The 22,922-nt window shown below is 47.2% G+C and overlaps 1 pseudogene; it reads right to left on the bottom strand.

Moving 5' to 3' along the window:
• The window catches only part of LOC134984334 (zinc finger protein 260-like), a 57,517-nt pseudogene extending 41,570 nt beyond the window's left edge, over positions 1–15,947 (bottom strand).
• Positions 15,948–22,922: the final 6,975 nt, after the last annotated feature.

Here is a 22,922-nt window from a genome sequence, read left to right as displayed (position 1 = left end):
GCAGTCTGTTTCGGTGAGAGTACCATGGAGGTCGAGAAAGGATCTGGAATAGGTTCTAATGACCAGGATGGAGGCGTAAATTTTCAAGAACAACATAATCACAGAGTAAAGGCGAGTATCAGAAAACGATCTGGTAGCATTGACAATAGAATGAATTGTGAAGGATTGTTAGCTGAAGAAAACTGCATCTGTAGGCATTGCGATAATATAGTTGAGGATGGGTGCATCAAGAAATGTCAGTCCAGTTTTAATATCCACATGGACCGGCATCCATTGGGTGACTATCACTCATTAGTGGGTAAAGTGTTAAATAAGACAGACTGTTGGGTATGCTCTCAAGTACCTCAAGGTCATAGCAAATCAGGGCTAGTACCATTCCCTTTAACTGTAGGTGAGGTACTTGAGTTAAGCGGTGGGAGGCCGGTGGACAAGAGGTTTAATATCTCTAGCCCTCCTAGTTTGAAGCTCCACCAATATCATGTGGATAGATCCTTAGTTTGCTTTAACATTTCCAATCCCCGAAAGCCGGGAAATTGGGAAGTGTCATGGAGTAATCAAACCATGACATTTTCACATAGAGTCGACCGAATGCCCATAGACACAGAGCTTATACGCCAGATAGCCGACAGTGGAAAATATTTCCGGTATAGGTACACTCTAGGAAGTAGGATCATGCGAGTTGGAGAAGTATCACCAGGATACTGTGCACATATCATACAACCAGATATGTGTACTGAACAGATGGGAGAATTAGGGTTAGGAGATTTCACATGGAAAATTTGTAACATGGTTATGACACACTCCGTCCCATATGTTCTCCCCGATGATGCATATTTCATATGCGGGAAGAAGGCGTATAAGTGGCTTGCCCCAAACTCAGAAGGATTGTGTTATATTGGAAAAGTACTGCCTGAAGTAATGACTGTATCCCATACCAAAATGAAAGATATTCACCGCGGTGCCCAAGCTCCTTATACTCACACTCACTACGAGCACGTCGTTAAAAGGCACCTGATAGAGAAGACAGAGCATCATGCCTCTGATCTGATCCATGAATCCACCGGGATTCAATTTCTCCTCGCGATGGATATCACTCGTACCGCCAGGGGAGTGATAAACTTTAGGTATATATCTGCGCTCGCAAATTTATTAGACAATATCACTGAAATGTATGACGACACGTTCAGGTATACGGGGAGAGAGTTACAAGCCTACAAAACAGAACTGGTTCAGCATAGGATGATTCTCAATTATCTCACAGCAGTGACAGGCGGGTATTGTGTCACCTTAGCAACTCAATATGGAATAAAGTGCTGCACGTACATTACAAACAGCACTGAGGACCCGGCCGAGGTCATAGACCAAAAGATGGATGACATTTTGCAATTAAAGTGGGAGTTCCGAAGGAAACACAATCTCACTCTCGCTGCTGTGGGTAATGAGCTGACCAGTTGGGTGTCATGGTTGAACCCACGAAATTGGTTCTCTGGTTTAGGAGAATGGGCCTAAGGTATTATTATGGATGTACGGAAATTTCTCGTGTATTCTGGGTGCCGTAATATTGATTGGTCTGATATTTAGATGCATTCGGGTTTTAACGAAGTGTAAAGGTAATACCAGAGTGATGAGTCTGAGGAGTGAAGACACTAATAAAAACAACTAATTTGATTTATGACCCAACGATAGAGACAATGCTGTGATGAAAATGTGATTCCACGGTCCGTTGCTTTCACCCGTTTCTCCTTTGTTTTCTTCCAAGGTACAAAGACATCCGCTTGGAAGAAGAATTTGACAACCTCTTTTCTACAGACCATTGATGGGACTATACCACAGACCCCCAATATCCCTAGTGACTTTAAATTTTACGATAGCCCCAAATACTTTAGAGACTGTAATTTTCTGGACAATGGAAAAGCTTTTGTCGCCATTTATAGCAAAAGCATCGAGAGACATCAGACAACATGTACATCAAGACAAGACACAAGACAAGACCTCAATTAACTAATGCATACTAAACTCACATAGTTTATGACTGCATTTATAATAATTGCTTCTTATCTTCATTTCTGCAACCTTCAGGTAATGACACACATAGTCGATAGGGAATATAGACACAGATATCAGCACTTACATATCCCCCCATTCATGTATCATCAACTAAATGTGCTCCCCCATTTGTTGCAACCAAAAGCCGAAAAGAGCTCGGTAGAGTTTGACAGCCCATCCACTGACCCTTAATATGGGATAAGAAGGATTCAAATGTATACTTCGCAATACCTCGAAGCTTGATTTAAAAACACGTACGGCATGATGATACATGACCCCCCAAACATGGATTCATACACACATGCTTCTACTATCTCACTAGGTCATACCCTTTTCCCACCTTCTCCTCTCCTCTCTTTACCCAATCATAAAAAGGTATTTACGTGATGACATATATTTTTCTTTTTTGAACTGTTTTAGGAAGTGGCAGTTATTGATGACTGCCAAAGGGTGGACTGTCGAATTCGGAAAAATATCATGCTACACGTTGCCATATATTCACCCCATGCGCTTGCCCGCTGCACGTACACATTTTCTCGCGTGCGCATATTCGCAGTTGCGTGCCGGCGCCTCCACGGCCGTGCGCTCGGGCGCGTGGTATGTGCATTTACGGTAGAGTTTGTGTGCGTCTAGCGGGCGACTCAATTGTTAAATAATAAATCCAAATAGTATGTTTTATAGATAATGTTCCCCTTAATAATAACTGTAAGTTTGTTTATTGTAGCTGGTCCCTGGACAGGGGAATTCCTCTTTACATGATGCGAAGGGTCAGTTAGGGTCTGAGCGGTGGTTCCTGGTACCTAACTAAAGAACATTTTATTAGGAACAATCCGGTGCTGGTTAGGTAAAGATTAATTGCTCCTGCGAATAGTTATGTCTATTAGTAGTTTCTGGACATTTACTATATTTGCGGTTCATTATCCATGCGGCGGGAATTCTGAGATTCCCTCCCACCTGAGCAGTTTGATATAGTCACAGCCCACCTGTTTAAACCAACCTATGACTTTTTGTTATAATGCGAGGAGACATTCCTGTGTCCAATGAACAATGAGATTATAGGTCCCTTTGTAGTGTACTGTAAGCAGTGTATATAAGATCAGCCAGCCTGGCCCAGCTCAGTCTTCTCTCCACAACGGTTTTCATCATTGACTAACCCAGAGCTGGTAACCAGGACTGCGCAGCGAATCATTCCCCAGTGTGTAACTTCTCTCTGTGACCATTCTTAATCTCAGACTGTAATTGTGCCACGATCTCTCTCTCTCTCATTGTATGTTATTGTTTGCGATTGTGCCGCTATTGTGTATTTATGTGTAGTTATTCTGTTAGATATTGATGTTAGCTTGTATTGTATGAACTGTCAACTGTATTTTCCCTTTTTATATAACTAAATCCTGTTAGTAAAGGTTTTGGAGCCTTAGCAAGGTATTGTGTGTTTATTACATTGCAGAGGGTATTCAGAGCGTCTCAATCGCTCAAACAGCATTTACACTAACAAGGTTAAGCAGCGTTATATCGCTGCAGTATTTCAGTAGTAAGGTTTACAATACAAACTCAATCGTAGTGTGTTGCATACAAGGTTTACTGAGTGTCATCCCGTGAGCGTCTGCGCCGCTCGTGTTCCCCTCGCGGTCACAGCGTCCGCTACGCTAGTAGCGTAGCATTACAGTAGTCAGCCGCCTATAGCGTGTTCGATACCAAGCGAAAGGCTGTGAGCGAGCGTGCCGCTTGTGCGTCTTAATCACGGCTGATCGTCTGCTACGTAAGTGCGTACCCTTACGGTACCCCATACGCCAATTGCGTACTGAGTCTCTTACCTACATATAGTGAAAGTTATAAGGTAATAAATCAGCATTATCAAGTGATATACTAAACACAAAGGTAAATGTATAAAAGGTGAATTATTATGCACTCCAGTGCCTGCAGGAATGTACTGGTGTTTGAACTGTTATGCAAAACAAATGGACTCACAGACAGACTGGGGAATATGACATAACGTACACAGAAGGTGATAGGGTAACAAAATACACACAAAGTGAACAGAGAAGCCCAGAGGCTAAGGAACTGGGTATCTCCCTTGTATTAGAACTGCTCAGATGGGAAAAGCAAGATGTTGTGTTTTAATACGTAGAGAACCCGAAATGCTGTTGCTAAGGGCAACAGCAAAACCCTAAAGGGTTACCAACGGGTGTGGCAGTAAACTCCTTGGTCAGAGATGGAATGATAGACACAAGGAGAGTCTCCACAATCCTAATTCTCACTTGCAGTGCACAGGTTCAGCTTACTGCCACTAAACTGACCCCTGACACCTAGCACAGTGAGACAGGATTAGACAGGCAAGTCTTAGAATACAGCCGCAAACTTGCTAAGTTCACAGAGTAGTAACAGAACCCCAGCAAGCTAAACGACTGACTCCAGTCTTACTGCTAGGTCTGGATTGGCAGAGTGTAATACCAAATCCCCAGGCCTATTTGCAGTAAGCAACAAATACAAAGCTACACAGTACTGGCTAACTTTCATGAACTGACTAACCAACAAAGATTCAGCAGCATCTGCTTACCCTGAAAAGAGGCCTTATAAAGCAGGTGCTGTCCACGCCCCACTCAGACCTCACAGACTGTGAGCACAAAAACCAGCACCGGATCCCCTGCCGTGCACAGAGCCTATAACCACTGCACAGCAAAAGACCCGAACCGGAGTATCAGCTGCGCTCAGGTTACTCCACTAGCACTTGTCTCCCGGTTGCCATGACGACGTGGCAGCACAGGGCAGGAGACCCTAACATGAATAAAGTAATAAAGAAACAAGTGTATTTGTTGTTAAACATCGGCATGTATATTATATTGGATGATAATTGATTCAGTGCTGGTAATCCTGTTCAGTAAGAATATATTTATATATTACACCCATACGAGGATGGGATATTTTACACATTCAATAATATTGTGGCAGAGTTTCCTCCAGCGGTAATCTCAATGTAATATCACACTGTATGTATAAACACTTTATGGGGGGGGGGATTCAGTTCATCGCAAAAACTCCCTATCCAATTAACCTTAAAAAGGTATCCAGATGTCACACACAGTTCCCATTACGATTTTAGAAACTGGGAACTACACAGCCATTTTGGGTCCTATCTACGGCATGGTCCCCTGGATCTAGCTACCTCCCATGATGCATTGCACATGCATGGGCAGAAAACAGTTGGCGACATCAGGGCCTGTCATTACCTATAGGTATTCGGTGTGGGAAATTGTCCCTCTTGTTATATGGGTGTGCCTATCAGGGAATGAGGACTCTAAGCCGGATTTGTTCCTTACAGAATGTGTATGACCTGTTTATACATGAAGATATTGATTATTGTATTATAGGGTGTAATGTCTTGGTCACCATGGTGACTGCCTAGCCAGGTAAGCTATCCTGTGTCTCTTTGGCAGTGTTGCTGTGTGACCTACAGGAAGTCCCAAGGCCGACACCGCACACTGCCCCCTCTCTCACTGGAGGCCATGAACAGCTGAAGAGGCTCTGACATCACAAATGACTGCAAGGGGTTAATAGCGACCAGTTTTATTGCCCCGAGATGCAAATCCCCCTGTCAATGTGATGGAGTGGGCTTTATTCTAACCTTGTCTTTGTCAGACAGCCAGGCACCAAAATCCGCAGGGGTAAGTGGGGAAAAACAGACTGTTCTGTAGCCAGTCCCTTCATTCATATCACCCAAAGCTAGGCCTCAAGGGTGTCACCCCATCAGGTAAAAGCAGAGGTTTTATAACGGCAAACCGAGGACTTTATATGTTAGCTCAGATCACTTCCTGAAACCTGAGATACTGGAATTGTGGAGTCTTGGTTCCTGTTCAGGAGACTTCTCAGGCCAAAGTGGTTTGGACCTGGTAAGGTTCTCAGAGTATGGTTAATAATGCTGGCCAATCCGTATGTAGTGTATATAGATTGTATTTACTGATGTTACATGTATATCCAGTGTGTGTAAAATAGAGGTATCATTTGTATCTTTGCTATTGTGTGTCCTGTGTGATCTGTAGGACTTGGAGAAGGAAGCAGGGTGCCAGTTTGGCACATACATAGACCTAGGACCTTCACATTTGGTGGCAAGCAGGGGGTAATGCACAACTACACCTTCCCATTTGCTAATATAGAAGATGGAAACCTATCAACCAGCTGGCAGGAGATCTATGAGGACTGTGTCCAAGAGGAGATAACCATGGATGGGGTATTATTGTCCTACTTCCTGACCACCAGTCGAGGGTGGCATCATGCCCTAGGCTGAGCAGCATATTCAGCTGACAAGACAATTATGAATTATTATTCCCACTTAGCAATTTAGAGAGTGAGGAGCTGAAATCTGAGTGCTGGTCTGTACCTTGTGGTTTAGAAAGGACACGTGTATCAGAGGCTGATAACCCAAGATCAGAGCAGGAACTAGATGGGGATATGTTGCGCTACTGTAAGCCCCATAAAAGCTTTGTGGACTGTAACTATGTCAGCACTAGGAGACATCCAAGCAAATGCTGATACAGTGGATGTTAGGAGACAACACTTGCACCCCAGTCTTCTCTGTGATGTAGAAGACTCAAGTCTAGCCAGCATAGCACAGAGGAGAGAAAGGGATAATGCGCCTGGGGTCATGAAGGAGATGCCAGCAAGAGTAAGAATAGCATTCAGCCAGGCCCTCAGCCGGTCAGGCTGGGAGAGGTGAGCGATCTGGGGAAGATGGAGGATCCCCCAGGTGACATCCAGCAATAATCCACTGAGGGGGCAACAGTGATGTAAGGCCCAAAGGATGGGGTAGGGGCTGTTGAGGGGATAGCATAAGAAGATCTGCAGATACCCCTGCAGACAACTTCTGTGCTGTTGGTAACTGCAGACGGAGGTCCTCAACCGTTGCCTACCACTGCCAGGTTTCTGGATACGGGCCTGCTGATGCAGATTACGCTCCTTGGAAAAGTGATTTATAGTAAAAGGACTGAGTTCCCAGTGCTTGGAGGGTTATATTATTACCATATGTATACTGCTTCTGATGGATGATGGAACCATCAGTATATGGACTAGAGCAGCAGGGATGTAAGGAGCATGAAGAGAGTTCACTTTGTAAATACTCCATACAAGGAAGTTACCCATTGCAATGGCTGACATGGAGGGTGAAGAGGGAAAACACTGCTGTCTCCAAGCTTGCGGAAACCATTTCCAATATCCATATGCATGCCTGGCGAGGGTACAAAGGGGACCCCTGTACTGGACCTCAAAGTGCCAAGGGGTCCCAAGCAACAATGGGGCAGATGTATTAACCTGGAGAAGGCATAAGGAAGTGATAAACCAGTGATTTGTGCAAGGTGATAAACCCACCAGCCAATCAGCACCCATATGTAAATTATCAGTTAGGAGCCGATTGGCTGGTGCATTTAACTTGCATTCCTTGCACTTAACACTGCTTTATCACTGGTTTATCACTTCCTTATGCCTTCTCCAGATTAATACATCTGCCCCAATTTAACTAGACAAATTAAATTTGTAACACGCTGGCCGGCAGAGCAAAAATATGAAAAAAACAAACAAAAAAGTGTCTCACCCATAGTGCCCATGTGTCTCACCCATAGTGCCCATGTGTCTCACCCATAGTGCCCATGTGTCTCACCCATAGTGCCCATGTGTCTCACCCATAGTGCGCATGTGCAAAAATGGGATTTTAATACCTGCCGGTAAATCCTTTTCTCTTAGTCCGTAGAGGATGCTTCAAGAACCATAAAACAAAGTGTTGAGAAGGTAAATCTGCGCTTGAGATGCAAAGTAGCCCACAACCAGTGGAAAAGGTATCACCAAACCTAAAACATACAACCCATGCAAGAAATACCACTGTTTATATAGGCGCTCAATAATAAACCGGATGAATTCAATAATTCTTTTGTTATTTGCAAATGGTTTCCTTTAAACAAGAAAAAAGAAATACAACAAATAGTGCAGATGGTACTATTCAAAATAATATCGTGTAGTAGGTGCTAATTTCAGACTCCTACCAGAAAAGATGGTCTACTATAGGTAGACAAATGAGCATAGGGAGCGGATCTTATACCGGTCATGTTCTTTTCACCATGATGATGTTAAGCTCCACAGACCATATATGAAACATAAATGGAAAGACTCCACGTAGTGTAACACAGTTTTTATTACCATAAAAAAGTTTTTTTTTAAAAAGCAATTCAGTAAATAGCACAGAGGGGATTAAGGATGGACTCTCACCAGAAATGATGGTCTACACACAAGGCAGACTAAAATCGCATAAGTGTAAATCACAGGCGTCCCTGGACAGATGTTCCACACCACAGAGAGTCCAAAAGATATTCCCCTTTCCTCCTGACCAACGCGTTTCGATACCACCCAGGGTATCTTTTTCAAGGTATAAGGAGGTCAGTTATCGATACCAATATTTATACACCTGATAGTTTAGGGGAGGGATTTGTGTCTAAAACCTAATACCAGACATGGAATTCCTAACCAACTAAATCCTATACAGAATATATAAAAAAAGAAGTTCATCCAGTCCGTTTCTTCCAAACAGCTATACTTATACAGCTGTAGTTGATTTCCAGCTTCCCGCTCGTGGTAACCGGAAGTTGTCGCTCCGTTTGCGTTCCATATCATGGCACTTCCGCTTTCGTTTGCGGTCCAGCTGACGTCACTTCCGGTGACGTGTTTCCTCCTTCCATGTAACTTTCTATTGCATCGTAGCGGCGGCCATCTTATTGGTTTGTAATTGCCGATATCGTATAGCAGCATCATGGCGGAGGCCATCTTATTGGTTTGTTATTATCATTGTTATATAGAGCAGCAGCATCATAAGATTAAAACATAAAAGATTATTATTAGTATATGAATCAATAAAAATCCAATTAAACAACTTATCTTACACTGATCCAAAAAATGTAAAAAATATGTGCCGTATCACACTGATGTACTTCCTTAAAATGGAGTGATAAGGCATGTGTTTCCATGCCTTTACGGATATTTCGTAGGTGTTCGCCATTCCTGATTTTTAATGGACGGCTTGTTCTACCTATATAAAATTTATTACACCTGCATTCTATTCCATATATAACGTTTGCTGAATGACAGGTAAAGGTGGATATAATCATAAATAATAAGAAACATTCCATCAGAGATTTTATTACCTGTCATTCAGCAAACGTTATATATGGAATAGAATGCAGGTGTAATAAATTTTATATAGGTAGAACAAGCCGTCCATTAAAAATCAGGATTGGCGAACACCTACGAAATATCCGTAAAGGCATGGAAACACATGCCTTATCACTCCATTTTAAGGAAGTACATCAGTGTGATACGGCACATATTTTAAATTTCTATGGTATTAAAAAAGTAAATACAAATATCAGACATCAAGACTCAATGTCGATATTAGCCCGCACTGGAATGGAGATGATTTTTAAATATAAAACTTTAATACCAAATGGCCTCAATAAAGATTTTGAGACTAAATGGTTTCTCTGATGGATTGTCCAGATACCCTGGGTGGTATCGAAACGCGTTGGTCAGGAGGAAAGGGGAATATCTTTTGGACTCTCTGTGGTGTGGAACATCTGTCCAGGGACGCCTGTGATTTACACTTATGCGATTTTAGTCTGCCTTGTGTGTAGACCATCATTTCTGGTGAGAGTCCATCCTTAATCCCCTCTGTGCTATTTACTGAATTGCTTTTTAAAAAAAAACTTTTTTATGGTAATAAAAACTGTGTTACACTACGTGGAGTCTTTCCATTTATGTTTCATATATGGTCTGTGGAGCTTAACATCATCATGGTGAAAAGAACATGACCGGTATAAGATTCGCTCCCTATGCTCGTTTGTCTACCTATAGTAGACCATCTTTTCTGGTAGGAGTCTGAAATTAGCACCTACTACACGATATTATTTTGAATAGTACCATCTGTACTATTTGTTGTATTTCTTTTTTCTTGTTTAAAGGAAACCATTTGCAAATAACAAAAGAATTATTGAATTCATCCGGTTTATTATTGAGCGCCTATATAAACAGTGGTATTTCTTGCATGGCTTCAAGAACCATGGAGTATAGACGGGATCCGCAGGAGACATGGGCACTTAAAGATTTTAAAAGGGGTGTTAACTGGCTCCTCCCTCTATGCCCCTCCTCCAGACTTGTTATAGGAAGTGCACAGGGAGATGGACAATTCGATGAAAGGGATTTATTTAATTTTAAACTAAGGTGAGATACACACCAGCTCACACCTCAAACACGCCATACAACATGGCAGTCAACAACGACGCATGCAACAGCATGACCAACCACAGCCACAGACTGACTGTACTTAACTCAACATGAGAGTAACCATAACCAATAACTGCAGCACAATACGCACTGGCACGGGCGCCCAGCATCCTCTACAGACTAAGAGAAAAGGATTTACCGGTAGGTATTAAAATCCTATTTTCTCATACGTCCTAGAGGATGCTGGGGATGCTTCAAGAACCATGGGGTTTATACCAAAGCTCTAGAATGGGCAGGAGAGTGCGGATGACTCTGCAGCACCGATTGACCAAATAAGAGGTCCTCATCAGCCAGGGTATCAAACTTGTAAAACTTAGCAAAGGTTCGGCAAAGCTGTAATGCCGAGACTCCTCGGGCAGCCGCCCAGGATGCGCCCACCTTTCTGGTAGAGTGGGCCTTCACGGATTTCGGTAACGGCAATCCCGCCGTAGAATGAGCCTGCTGAACCGTATTACAGATCCAGCGTGCAATAGTCTGCTTGGAAGCAGGAGCCCCAATCTTGGTGGGAGCCCACAGGACAAATAGAGCCTCTTTTTTCCAAATCTGAGCCGTTCTGGCGACATAAATTTTCAAAGCTCTGACCACATCGAGAGACATCGATTCCGCCAAGGCGTCAGTGACCACTGGCACCACAATAGGCTGGTTTACGTGAAATGAGGAAACCACTTTTGGCAGAAATTGCTGACGAGTTCTCAACTCCGCTCTATCTACATGGAAGATTAAATATGGACTTTTGTGAGACAAAGCCGCTAACTCAGACACCCGCCTTGCGTATGCCAGGGCCAACAGCATGACTACTTTCCAAGTAAGGAATTTCAACTCAACCTTACGTAAAGGTCCAAACCAATGAGATTGCAGGAACTGCAACACCACATTAAGATCCCATGGTGCCACTGGGGGCACAAAGGGAGGTTGGATGTACAGCACGCCTTTCACAAAAGTCTGAACTTCTGGAAGGGAGGCCAATTCTTTTTGAAAGAAAATTGATAAGGCCAAAATTTGTACTTTAATGAAGCCTAACTTTAGTCCCGCATCCACACCTGCTTGCAGAAAATGGAGAAAACGCCCCAGATGGAATTCCTCTATAGGTGCCTTCTTGGATTCACACCAAGACGCACATTTTCTCCAAATACGGTGATAATGTTTTGCCGTCACTTCTTTTCTAGCCTGAAGAAGTGTGGGAATGACTTCACTGGGAATACCCTTTCGGGCTAGGATTTGGCGTTCAACTACCATGCCATCAAACGCAGCTGTGGTAAATCTTGATACACGCACGGCCCTAGCTGTAACAGGTCCTCTCGTAGAGGAAGAGGCCAGAGATCCTATGTGTAATTCCTGAAGATCAGGATACCAGGCCCTCCTTGGCCAGTCTGGAACAATGAGTATTGCATGAACCCTTGCTCTTCTTATGATCTTTAACACTTTTGGAATGAGTGGAAGTGGAAGGAACACATAGACCGACTGAAACACCCACGGTGTCCACCGCTATTGCTTGAGGGTCCCTCGACCTGAAACAATATCTCTGAAGCTTCTTGTTGAGGTGAGACACCATCATGTCGATTTGAGGAATTCCCCAATGACTTGTCACTTCTGCAAAGACCTCTTGATGAAGACCCCACTCTCCTGGATGGAGATTGTGTCTGCTGAGGAAGTCTGCTTCACAGTTGTCCACGCCTGGAATGAAAACCGCTAACAGAGCGCTTGCATGTCTTTCCGCCCAGCGGATAACTTTTATGGCCTCTGCCCTTCCGTTCTGCTCTTTGTTCCGCCCTGGCGGTTTATATGCGCCACTGCTGTTATGTTGTCTGACTGAATCAAGACGGGCAGACCGCGCAGAAGATGTTCCGCTTGCAGAAGGCCGTTGTAGATGGCCCTTAATTCCAGAATGTTTATGTGCAGACAAGCTTCCTGGCTTGACCATTTTCCCTGGAAATTTTCCCCGTATGACTGCTCCCCAGCCTCGGAGACTTGCATCTGTGGTCACCAGGATCCAATCCTGAATCCCGAACCTGCGAACCTCTAGGAGATGAGAGCTGTGCAGCCACCACAGAAGGGAGATTCTGGTCCTGGAGGACAGGATTATTTTCCGGTGCATGTGTAGGTGAGTCCCGGACCACTTGTCCAACAGATCCCACTGAAACACTCTGGAATGGAATCTGCCAAACTGAATGGCCTCGTAGGCCGCCACCATCTTCCCCAGCAACCGAGTGCATTGATGAATTGACATTCCTGCCTGTTTCAGAATCTGTTTGACCATGTTCTGAATTTCCAGACCCTTTTCCACTGGAAGAAAGACTCTCTGTAATTCTGTGTCCAGAATCATACCCAGGAATGACAGCTGTGTTGTCGGAACCAACTGTGACTTTGGCAAGTTTAGGAGCCAACCATGTTGTTGCAGAATTGTCAGGGAGAGCGCCATGTTCTGCAGTAATTGCTCCTTGGATCTCGCCTTTATCAGGAGTCCAAGTACGGGATAATTGTGACTCCCTGCTTGCGCAGGAGCACCATAATTTCCACCATTACTTTGATGAGAATTCTAGGAGCCGTGGACAGACCAAACGGCAACGTCTGAAACTGGTAATGGCAGTCCTGCATTCCAAACCTCAGATAAGCCTGATGTGGAGGATAAATGGGAACATGCAAGTAGGCATCCTTTATATCTACCGACGCCATAAAATCCCCCTCCTCCAGACTGGAGATCACTGCCCGGAGAGATTCCATCTTGAATTTGAATTTCCTTAGGTAGAAATTGAGGGATTTGAGGTTCAGGATAGGCCTGACTGAGCTGTCTGGCTTCAGGATCACGAACAGGCTGGAATAAAAGCCTTCTCCCTGTTGCGACAGGGGAACCCTGACAATGACCTGATTTAGACACAATTTTTGTATTGCATTGCATACCACCTCCCTGTCCTGAAGAGAAGCTGGTAAGGCCGATTTGAAAAATTGGCTAGGGGGAACGTCTTGAAACTCTAGCTGGGACACTATTTCCAAAATTCATGGGTCTAGGGCCGAACGAGCCCAGAACTGACTGAAGAGTTTGAGACGTGCCCCCACCGGTGCTGACTCCTCCAGAGGAGCCCCAGCGACATGCGGTGGATTTGGCAGAAGCCGGGGAGGACGTCTGCTCTTGGGAACTTGCCGCAGCCGGTGACCTTTTTCCCATTCCTCTTCCCCTTGAAGGAAGGAAGTCCCTCCTCCTATTTTGTACTTACTGGGACGAAAGGACTGCATCTGATAGTGGTGCGTTTTCTTTTGTTGCGCAGGAACATAAGGTAAAAATTACGACTTACCCGCGGTAGCCGTAGATACCAGGTCAGTGAGACAGTCACCAAACAAGACACCACCTTTATACGGCAAAGACTCCATAGCCTCCTTAGAGTCAGCATCAGCATTCCATTGATAAATACACAATGCTCTCCTGGCTGAGACTGCCATGGCATTGGCCCTCGATCCCAAGAGGCCAATATCCGTCGCAGTTTCCTTTGGGTAGGCTGCAGCATCCCTGATATGACCTAGTGTCAAAAGAACGCTATCCTTATCCAGAGTATCTATATCACATGACAAGTTATCTGCCCATTTTTCAATAGTGCTACTCACCAATGCCGATGCCACAGCAGGTCTGAGCAGCGTACCTGTAGTGACATAAATGGATTTTAATGTATTTTCCTGCTTACGATCCGCAGGTTCCTTTAGGGCTGCCGTTTCGGGGGACGGCAGCGCCACCTTTTTGGACAGCCGTGACAGAGCTTTGTCCACAGTGGGGGGTGACTCCCACTTTTCCCTATCCCCCGAGGGGAATGGATATGCCGCCGGAATTCTCTTGGGAATTTGAAACTTCTTGTCAGGAGTTTCCCAAACCTTTTCAAAAAGAGCGTTCAGTTCATGAGAGGGAGAAAACGTTACCTCAGGTTTCTTTCCTTTAAACATACAGACCCTTGTATCAGGAACAGTAGGGTCCTCCGTGATATGTAACACGTCTTTTATCGCCACAATCATGTACTGAATGCTCTTGGCCAGTTTTGGATTTCGTCTGGCATCACTATAGTCGACACTGAAGTCAGAGTCCGTGTCGGTATCTGTATCTGCTCTCTGGGTAAATGAACGCTTTTGTGAACCCCAGAGAGTCTGAACCTGGGACAACACATCCTCTACGGATTTTTTCCATGCCTGGTTCTGAGAGCCACATTCGCATTCAAAGCACTCAAAACATTTACCCAATCAGGAGTCGGCGGTGCTGACAGGGTCACTCCCACAGCCGTTTCTTTCCCTAATCCAGTCTCCTCCTGGGAACAGCACTCTGCCTCAGACATGCCGACACACGTACACCGACACCCACAAACACACTGGGCATATAGGGGACAGACCCACAGTAAAGCCTGTCAGAGGAACACAGGGAGTTTGCAGCTCACAACCCAGCGCCTAGCCCGGTTCTGAACATCTTTATATAAAGCCCCAGACCTGGTAGCGCTTTTATATTATATTAAATAGCACCAAAATAACTGTGCCCCCCCCCCCCCCCCCTGTTTTGCCCCGTTACTTGTACAGCAGTGGAGAGGAAGACCAGCATCTCTGCAGCTCTGTGGAGAGAAAATGGCGCTGGTGAGAGCTGGGAGGTCTAAGCCACGCCCCCTCTATGACGCGCTTCAGCCCCGCTATCTTTTTACATTTTTATACTGGCGGGGGACCGGATTCAGTGCCTAGGCACCTGAAAACCACTTTTCCCAGTCATATTGAGGGTTTACATGCTGCCCAGGGTGCCCCCCCCCCCTGTAGTGCCACCGAGTGTGGGAGCATGGCGCTGTGCTGTACATCAAAGCCGTCACTGAAGTCTTCTGATCATCTTCTACTCATCTGTCTTCTGACTCTGCAAGGGGGGTAACGGCGGGCTCCGGGAACGAGCATCTAGGCGTACCTAGCGTTCAGACCCTCAGGAGCTAATGGTGTCCTGTAGCCTAAGAAGCAGCGCCTTGAAACTCACAGAAGTAGGTCTGCTTCTCTCCCCTAAGTCCCATGAAGCAGGGAGCCTGTAGCCAGCAGGTTTCCCTGGAAATAATAAACCTAACATGAGTCTTTTTCTGAGAAACTCTGGAGAGCTCCTCAGTGTGCATCCAGTCTCACTGGGCACAGATTCTAAACTGGAGTCTGGAGGAGCGATAGAGGGAGGAACCAGTTCACACCCCTTTTAAAAGTCTTAAAGTGCCCATGTCTCCTGCGGATCCAGTCTATACCCCATGGTTCTCGAAGCGTTCCCAGCATCCTCTAGGACGTATGAGAAAACTCTCTACATGTGATATTTGTCATGGATAGCCTTGTGTTAGAAACACCCAACTGAGAACAAGGCTGATGGCGGAGGAGGGTGTAGGATAAGAGATTGTTGTAGTGACTGAGCAATGAGAAAATGTGACTTGTGTAATAAGTGTTTATTACTCACCTGTGCTGATATCTGTAGGGATCTCCTCCTCCTTACGCTGCTGATCTCCCCTCACATACGTCTCTTCTTCTCCCTCTTTATCTTCTGCCTTTATATCAGTCACATACGTCTCTTCTTCTCCCTCTTTATCTTCTGCCTTTATATCAGTCACATGCGTCTCTTCTACTCCCTCTATATCTTCTGCCTTTATATCAATCACATACGTCTCTTCTTCTCCCTCTATATCTTCTGCCTTCATATCAGTCACATACGTCTCTTCTTCTCCCTCTATATCTTCTGCCTTTATATCAGTCACATACGTCTCTTCTTCTCCCTCTATATCTTCTGCCTTCATATCAGTCACATACGTCTCTTCTTCTCCCTCTATATCTTCTGCCTTTATATCAGTCACATACGTCTCTTCTTCTCCATCTGTATCTTTTGCCTTCATATCAGTCACATACGTCTCTTCCTCTCCCTCTACATCTTCTGCCTTCATATCAGTCACATACGTCTCTTCTTCTCCCTCTATATCTTCTGCCTTTATATCAGTCACATACGTCTCTTCATCTCCCTCTGTATCTTCTATTTTAATATCATACAGACGTTCTACCTAAAAAAAACAAAAAACACTATAATGACATCTGCACAGTCAGATTAGACTGAGGTGAAACAGTATAATATCAGTGTATAAGACACACAGCTCCTCTACAGATCATACAGTGACAGTCACTTTGGTATATTGGTGAGACCCTAAATCCCACCTACCTGATCCTCCTGTGGGATCCTGTGATTCTCCTCTGTACAATCCTGGGAATACAGAGGACGGGGACATCTCTCTGGGGTATCTCTGTTACTGGGCCCATCTGTAGGAGACACACAGTGACTGAGTACACTGTATATATGTGATTATCAGGTGATGTGTGTATATAGGGGGCCCCATACCTGCTCTCCCCTGTACAATACAGGACAGTCTCCTCTTACCCAGTGATGTGAGGGGCCGGTGATTCTCCATCATCACGTCCTTGTACAGACCCCTGTGTTCCTCTATATACTCCCCCTCCTGCATGGAGACATAGACAGTGACATCCTGACACACACAGTGATAGAGTCATCACCCAGACACGTCCCCTAGTGTTACTGTATAATGTCCCATTCCCAGCAGTCACCTCTCCAGTCATCACCCAGACACATCCCCTGGTGTTACTGTATAATGTCCCATTCCCAGCAGTCACCTCTCCAGTCATCACCCAGACACATCCATTGGTGTTACTGTATAATGCCCCATTCTCAGCAGTCACCTCTCCAGACATCACCCAGACACATCCCCTGATGTTACTGTATAATGTCCCATTCGTCACCTCTCCAGACATCACCCAGACACATCCCCTGGTGTTACTGTATAATGTCCCATTCCCAGCAGTCACCTCTCCAGTCATCACCCAGACACAACCCCCGGTGTTACTGTATAATGTCCCATTCCCAGCAGTCACCTCTCCAGTCAGCAGCTGAATGATCTTGTTGGCGAGTTCCAGGATTTTCTTTTCAATGTGTCTCACGTGTCAGTGAGTGAGGTGGAGGCACCGGGATGAGGCTCTGGGTCCTTCTTCTTCCTGACACACGGGGAGGGCTGCTCGGTGTCTCACCCTCAACAGATGTCTTCTTCACTACTGTGTAACCCTGCGAAATGGGGGAGACATCACTGTAAATACTCCCAGATCCACTCACCTCCCCAGTCATGTCCCTGTACGATTACAATGGATATAAGTGATGTCACTGTGACACTCCCAGATCCCCTCACCTCCCCAGTCATGTCCCTGTATGATCACAATGGATAAAAGTGATGTCACTGTGACGCTCCCAGACCTCCTCACCTCCCCAGTCATGTTCCTGTATTATTACTATAGATATGTGATGTCACTGTGACGCTTCCAGATCCCCTCACCTCCCCAGTTATGTCCCTGTATTATTACTATCGTGCCAATGGACACGCTCATCCCAACACAAACATACAGTGCACCTGTCCTGTAATGGGCACACTTACCTCTGCATTATGGTTACCTCCTTTCTACTCAATGTACCTACTAAACATGCACACCAGGGACGTGCGGTGAGGTACATTTCTCAAGAGGCACTGGCTAGTACCAGAGCCAGATTTACACACAATATACGAGTCCAAGGATTATACATAGGTGCAGCAGTATATACATGTGGGCATTACACACAGGGGCAGCGGTATACACACGTGGCCATTACACACAGGGGCGGCGGTATACACACGTGGGCAGCGGTATACACACGTGCCCATTACACACAGGGGCAGCGATATACACACGTGGCCATTACACACAGGGGCAGCGGTATACACACGTGGCCATTACACACAGGGGCAGCGGTATACACACGTGGCCATTACACACAGGGGCAGCGGTATACACACGTGGCCATTACACACAGGGGCAGCGGTATACACACGTGGGTATTACACACAGGGGCAGCGGTATACACACGTGGCCATTACACACAGGGGCAGCGGTATACACACGTGGCCATTACACACAGGGGCAGCGGTATACACACGTGGCCATTACACACAGGGGCAGCGGTATACACACGTGGCCATTACACACAGGAGCAGCGGTATACACAAGTGCAAAAGAAAGGGGGTGAATCAGTTATCTCCTTTGGCGCATAGGAAAACGGGGGGAGGGGACAAGAGAGGTCTATGTGGACAATACAGATTAGTTCACTCGGTGTACAGATGATGGGTTTAAAGGGAATCGTTGGCGTACCCCCACTCACACTGTACAGGGATGAGATGTATCCATAAAGGTATCTTTATCCAGCGTGAACCCGGTTTGTGTATATCTTGACCTTCTCTTAAAATACCAATCAAAATTGTAAAGAAGAAGAAACGACTAGTCGTACCCCAACTCACATTCCACGGAACTTGATGACTCCTAAGTTCCGTGGAATGTGAGTTGGGGTACGCCAACGATTCCCTTTAAACCCATCATCTGTACACCGAGTGAACTAATCTGTATTGTCCACATAGACCTCTCTTGTCCCCTCCCCCCGTTTTCCTATGCGCCAAAGGAGATAACTGATTCACCCCCTTTCTTTTGCATATGTTGTTGGATATAGGTGATATCCTGTTTTGAGTCAGCTTTTTTCCAGGCAGCATTTCCCTTGCGCCTTTTTGTATTTGTTATAGGAACACCAATAATACATCATGGTATACACAAGTGGCCATTACACACAGGGGCAGCGGTATACACACGTGGCCATTACACACAGGGGCAGCGGTATACACACGTGGCCATTACACACAGGGGAAGCGGTATACACATGTGGGCATTATACACAGATGCAGCGGTATACACATGTGGACATAATACACAGGTGCAGCGGTATACACAGGTGGACATTATACACAGGTGCAGCGGTATACACATGTGGGCATTACACACAGGTGCAGCGGTATACACATGTGGGCATTACACACAGAGGCAGCGGTATACACATGTGGGCATTATACACAGGGGGAGTAGTATAAATTTGGTGAGTGCGGGTAAGGTAGGTGGAGGGAGGGGGCACTGCCTCCCCTACCATAGAATTTTTACTTCTGACTACAGAAATGATTAGAATAATACAAAGATGATATTTATATGTTCTTTGTATTTTACATATACTGTATATAGTGAAAACTGTGGTGTATACGTTAGTATGACAGGAAAAGCTCTGTCTCCCCGCAAGTCACTGATACACAGGTACACCCAACCCCGTGTGTGTGGAGCGTTCTACCCTCACTGATGTGCACACTTCTCCCACCACAACCTAACTGTGACGTGTGCGCATCCTACCCTCACTTCTGCTGTGCACACTTATCCCACCACAACCTGTGATGTGTGCACCTATCAGTCACACATCCTACCCCCAATGCTGCCATTATTCACGCACCCCTCCCCCATGCAGCCACCGGTCACGCACCCCTCCCCCATGCAGCCACCGGTCACGCACCCCTCCCCCATGCAGCCACCGGTCACTGGGTGACAGGGTACAGGCAGCGGGTGGAAGGGTACAGGCAGGGGGCGGCAGGTGATGAGCAGGGGGCATTAGGAGAATGTCAGGGGCAGCAGGTGAGGGGGCATTAGGAGAATGTCAGGGGCAGCAGGTGAGGGGGCATTAGGAGAATGTCAGGGGCAGCAGGTGAGGGGGCATTAGGAGAATGTCAGGGGCAGGTGAGGGGGCATTAGGAGAATGTCAGGGGCAGCAGGTGAGGGGGCATTAGGAGAATGTCAGGGACAGCAGGTGAGGGGGCATTAGGAGAATGTCAGGGACAGCAGGTGAGGGGGCATTAGGAGAATGTCAGGGGCAGCAGGTGAGGGGGCATTAGGAGATGAGGGGGCATTAGGAGAATGTCAGGGGCAGCAGGTGAGGGGGCATTAGGAGAATGTCAGGGACAGCAGGTGAGGGGGCATTAGGAGAATGTCAGGGGCAGCAGGTGAGGGGGCATTAGGAGATGAGGGGGCATTAGGAGAATGTCAGGGGCAGCAGGTGAGGGGGCATTAGGAGAATGTCAGGGGCAGCAGGTGAGGGGGCATTAGGAGAATGTCAGGGGCAGCAGGTGAGGGGGGCATTAGGAGAATGTCAGGGGCAGCAGGTGAGGGGGGCATTAGGAGAATGTCAGGGGCAGCAGGTGAGGAGGCATTAGGAGAATGTCAGGGGCAGCAGGTGAGGGGGCATTAGGAGAATGTCAGGGGCAGCAGGAGAGGGGGCATTAGGAGAATGTCAGGGGCAGCAGGAGAGGGGGCATTAGGAGAATGTCAGGGGCAGCAGGAGAGGGGGCACTATGAGAATATAAGGGCAGCAGGTGAGGGGGTATTAGGAGAATATAAGGGCAGCAGGTGAGGGGGTACTAGGAGAATGTCAGTGGCAGGAGAGGGGGCAATAGAAGAATATAGGAACAGTAGGTGAGAGGGCATTAGGAGAATGAATGGGCAGGTGTGGGGGCATTAGGAGAATGTCAGGGGCAGCAAGTGACGGGGTATTAGGAGAATATAAGGGCAGCAGGTGAGGGTGTATAAGGAGAATGGCAGGGGCAGCAGGTGATGAGCAGGGGGTATTAGGAGACTGTCAGGGGCAGCAGGTGAGGGGGCATTAGGAGAATATAGGGGCAGCAGGTGAGGGGGCATTAGGAGAATATAGGGGTTGGTGAGAGGGAATTAGGAGAATATAGGGGTTGGTGAGGGGGCATTAGGAGAATATAGGGGTTGGTGAGGGGCCATTAGGAGAATATAGGGGTTGGTGAGAGGGCATTAGGAGAATGTCAGGGGAAGGAGAGGGGGGATTAGGAAAGGTTGAGGGCAGGAGAGGAGGTATTGGGAGAATGTAAGAGGTAGGAGAGGGAGTATTAGGAGAATATGGGGCAGATGAGGGGGCATTAGGAGAATTTCAGGGGCAGCAGGTGAGGGCGCATTAGGAGAATGTCAGGGGCAGCAGGTGAGGGGGCATAAGGAGGCAATAGGGGCAGGTGGGGGTAATAGAATATAGGGGCAGCAGGTGAGGGAGTATTAAGAGAATGTTAGGGGTAGGAGTGGGGGTATTAGGAGAATAGAGGGGCAGCAGGGGAGGGGGCATTAGGAGAATATCAGGAACAGCTGGTACGGGGGTATTAGGACGTCAGGGGTAGCAGGTGAGGGGGTATTAGGAGAATATAGGGGTAGAAGATGAGGAGGCATTAGTAGAATGCAGGGGCAGCAGGTGAGGGGCCATTAGGAGAATGCAGGTGCAGCAGGTGTGGGCCCATTAGGAGAATGCCAGGGGCAGCAGGTGAGGGGCCATTAATAGAATGCAGGGGCAGCAGGTGAGGGCCCATTAGAAGAATGCAGGGGCAGCAGGTGGGGGGCCATTAGGAGAATGTCAGAGGCAGCAGGTGAGGGGGCATTAGGAGGGATTGGGGGCAGGAGAGGGGGTATTAGGAGAGGATGGGGGCAGGATGGAGGTATTAAGAGAGGATGGGGGCTGGAGATGGGGTATTAGGAGAGGTTAGGGCAGGAGAGGGGGTATTAGGAGAGGTTAGGGCAGGAGAGGGGGTAATAGGAGAGGATGGGGGCAGGAGAGGGGGTATTAGGAGAGGTTGGGGGCAGGAGAGGGGGTAATAGGAGAGGATGGGGGCAGGAGAGGGGGTATTAGGAGAGGTTGGGGGCAGGAGAGGGGGTATTAGGAGAGGATGGGGCAGGAGAGGGGGTAATAGGAGAGGATGGGGGCAGGAGAGGGGGTATTAGGAGAGGTTGGGGGCAGGAGAGGGGGTATTAGGAGAGGTTGGGGCAGGAGAGGGGGTATTAGGAGAGGTGGGGGCAGGAGAGGGGGTATTAGGAGAGGATGGGGGCAGGAGAGGGGGTAATAGGAGAGGATGGGGGCAGGAGAGGGGGTATTAGGAGAGGATGGGGGAGGAGAGGGGGTATTGGGGGAGGAGAGGGGGTATTAGGAGAGGATGGGGCAGGAGACAGGAGGGATGAGGGGACATTACCTGGAGGATGAGGCGGAAGCAGCTCACATCCTGGACGGAGGATTGTGTACCGGAAGTGGGCGGGGCGGTATTTCCGAGCCATCGCCTGCATAGCGCATGGGATTATGGGTAGTGACTAACACGGTAACTCAGCAACCAGGAGTAGCCCCGCCCACTCACTGCCCATTGGCCGCAGCCTCCAGTCACTGCCCTGCCCTCTCATAGGCCGCAATGATCCGTCACTCATTTACCTCCCACTCACTGTCCATAGGACTTGGCTACTCGTCACTCACCAACCCGTCCTGCCCCGCCCACTCTCCCGCCCATTGGCCGATGTTTCATGTCACTCTCCTCCCTAATGGCCGCGAGCACGCCCACTCTCCTGCTCATAGGCCACAGCTTTCAGTAACTGTTACAGCCAGCCCCGCCCTCTCTCAATCTCATAGGCCGCAATGCCCCGTCACTCATTTACCTCCAGCCTCGTCCACTCACTGCCCATAGGACGCATCGGCTCGTCACAGAACCACACTGCCCCGCCCACTATCCCGCCCATTGGCTGCCGTATCCTGCCAATTGCCGGAGGCCAAGCCCACTCTCCTGCTCATAGGCCGCAGCTTCCCGTCACAGTTACACCCAGTCCCG

Source organism: Pseudophryne corroboree, assembly GCF_028390025.1.
Source record: "Pseudophryne corroboree isolate aPseCor3 chromosome 3 unlocalized genomic scaffold, aPseCor3.hap2 SUPER_3_unloc_5, whole genome shotgun sequence".
In the NCBI taxonomy this organism is placed as follows: Eukaryota; Metazoa; Chordata; class Amphibia; order Anura; family Myobatrachidae; genus Pseudophryne; species Pseudophryne corroboree.
Note: the sequence above shows the minus strand (reverse complement) of the source record. Positions and strands in the feature narration are given on the sequence as shown.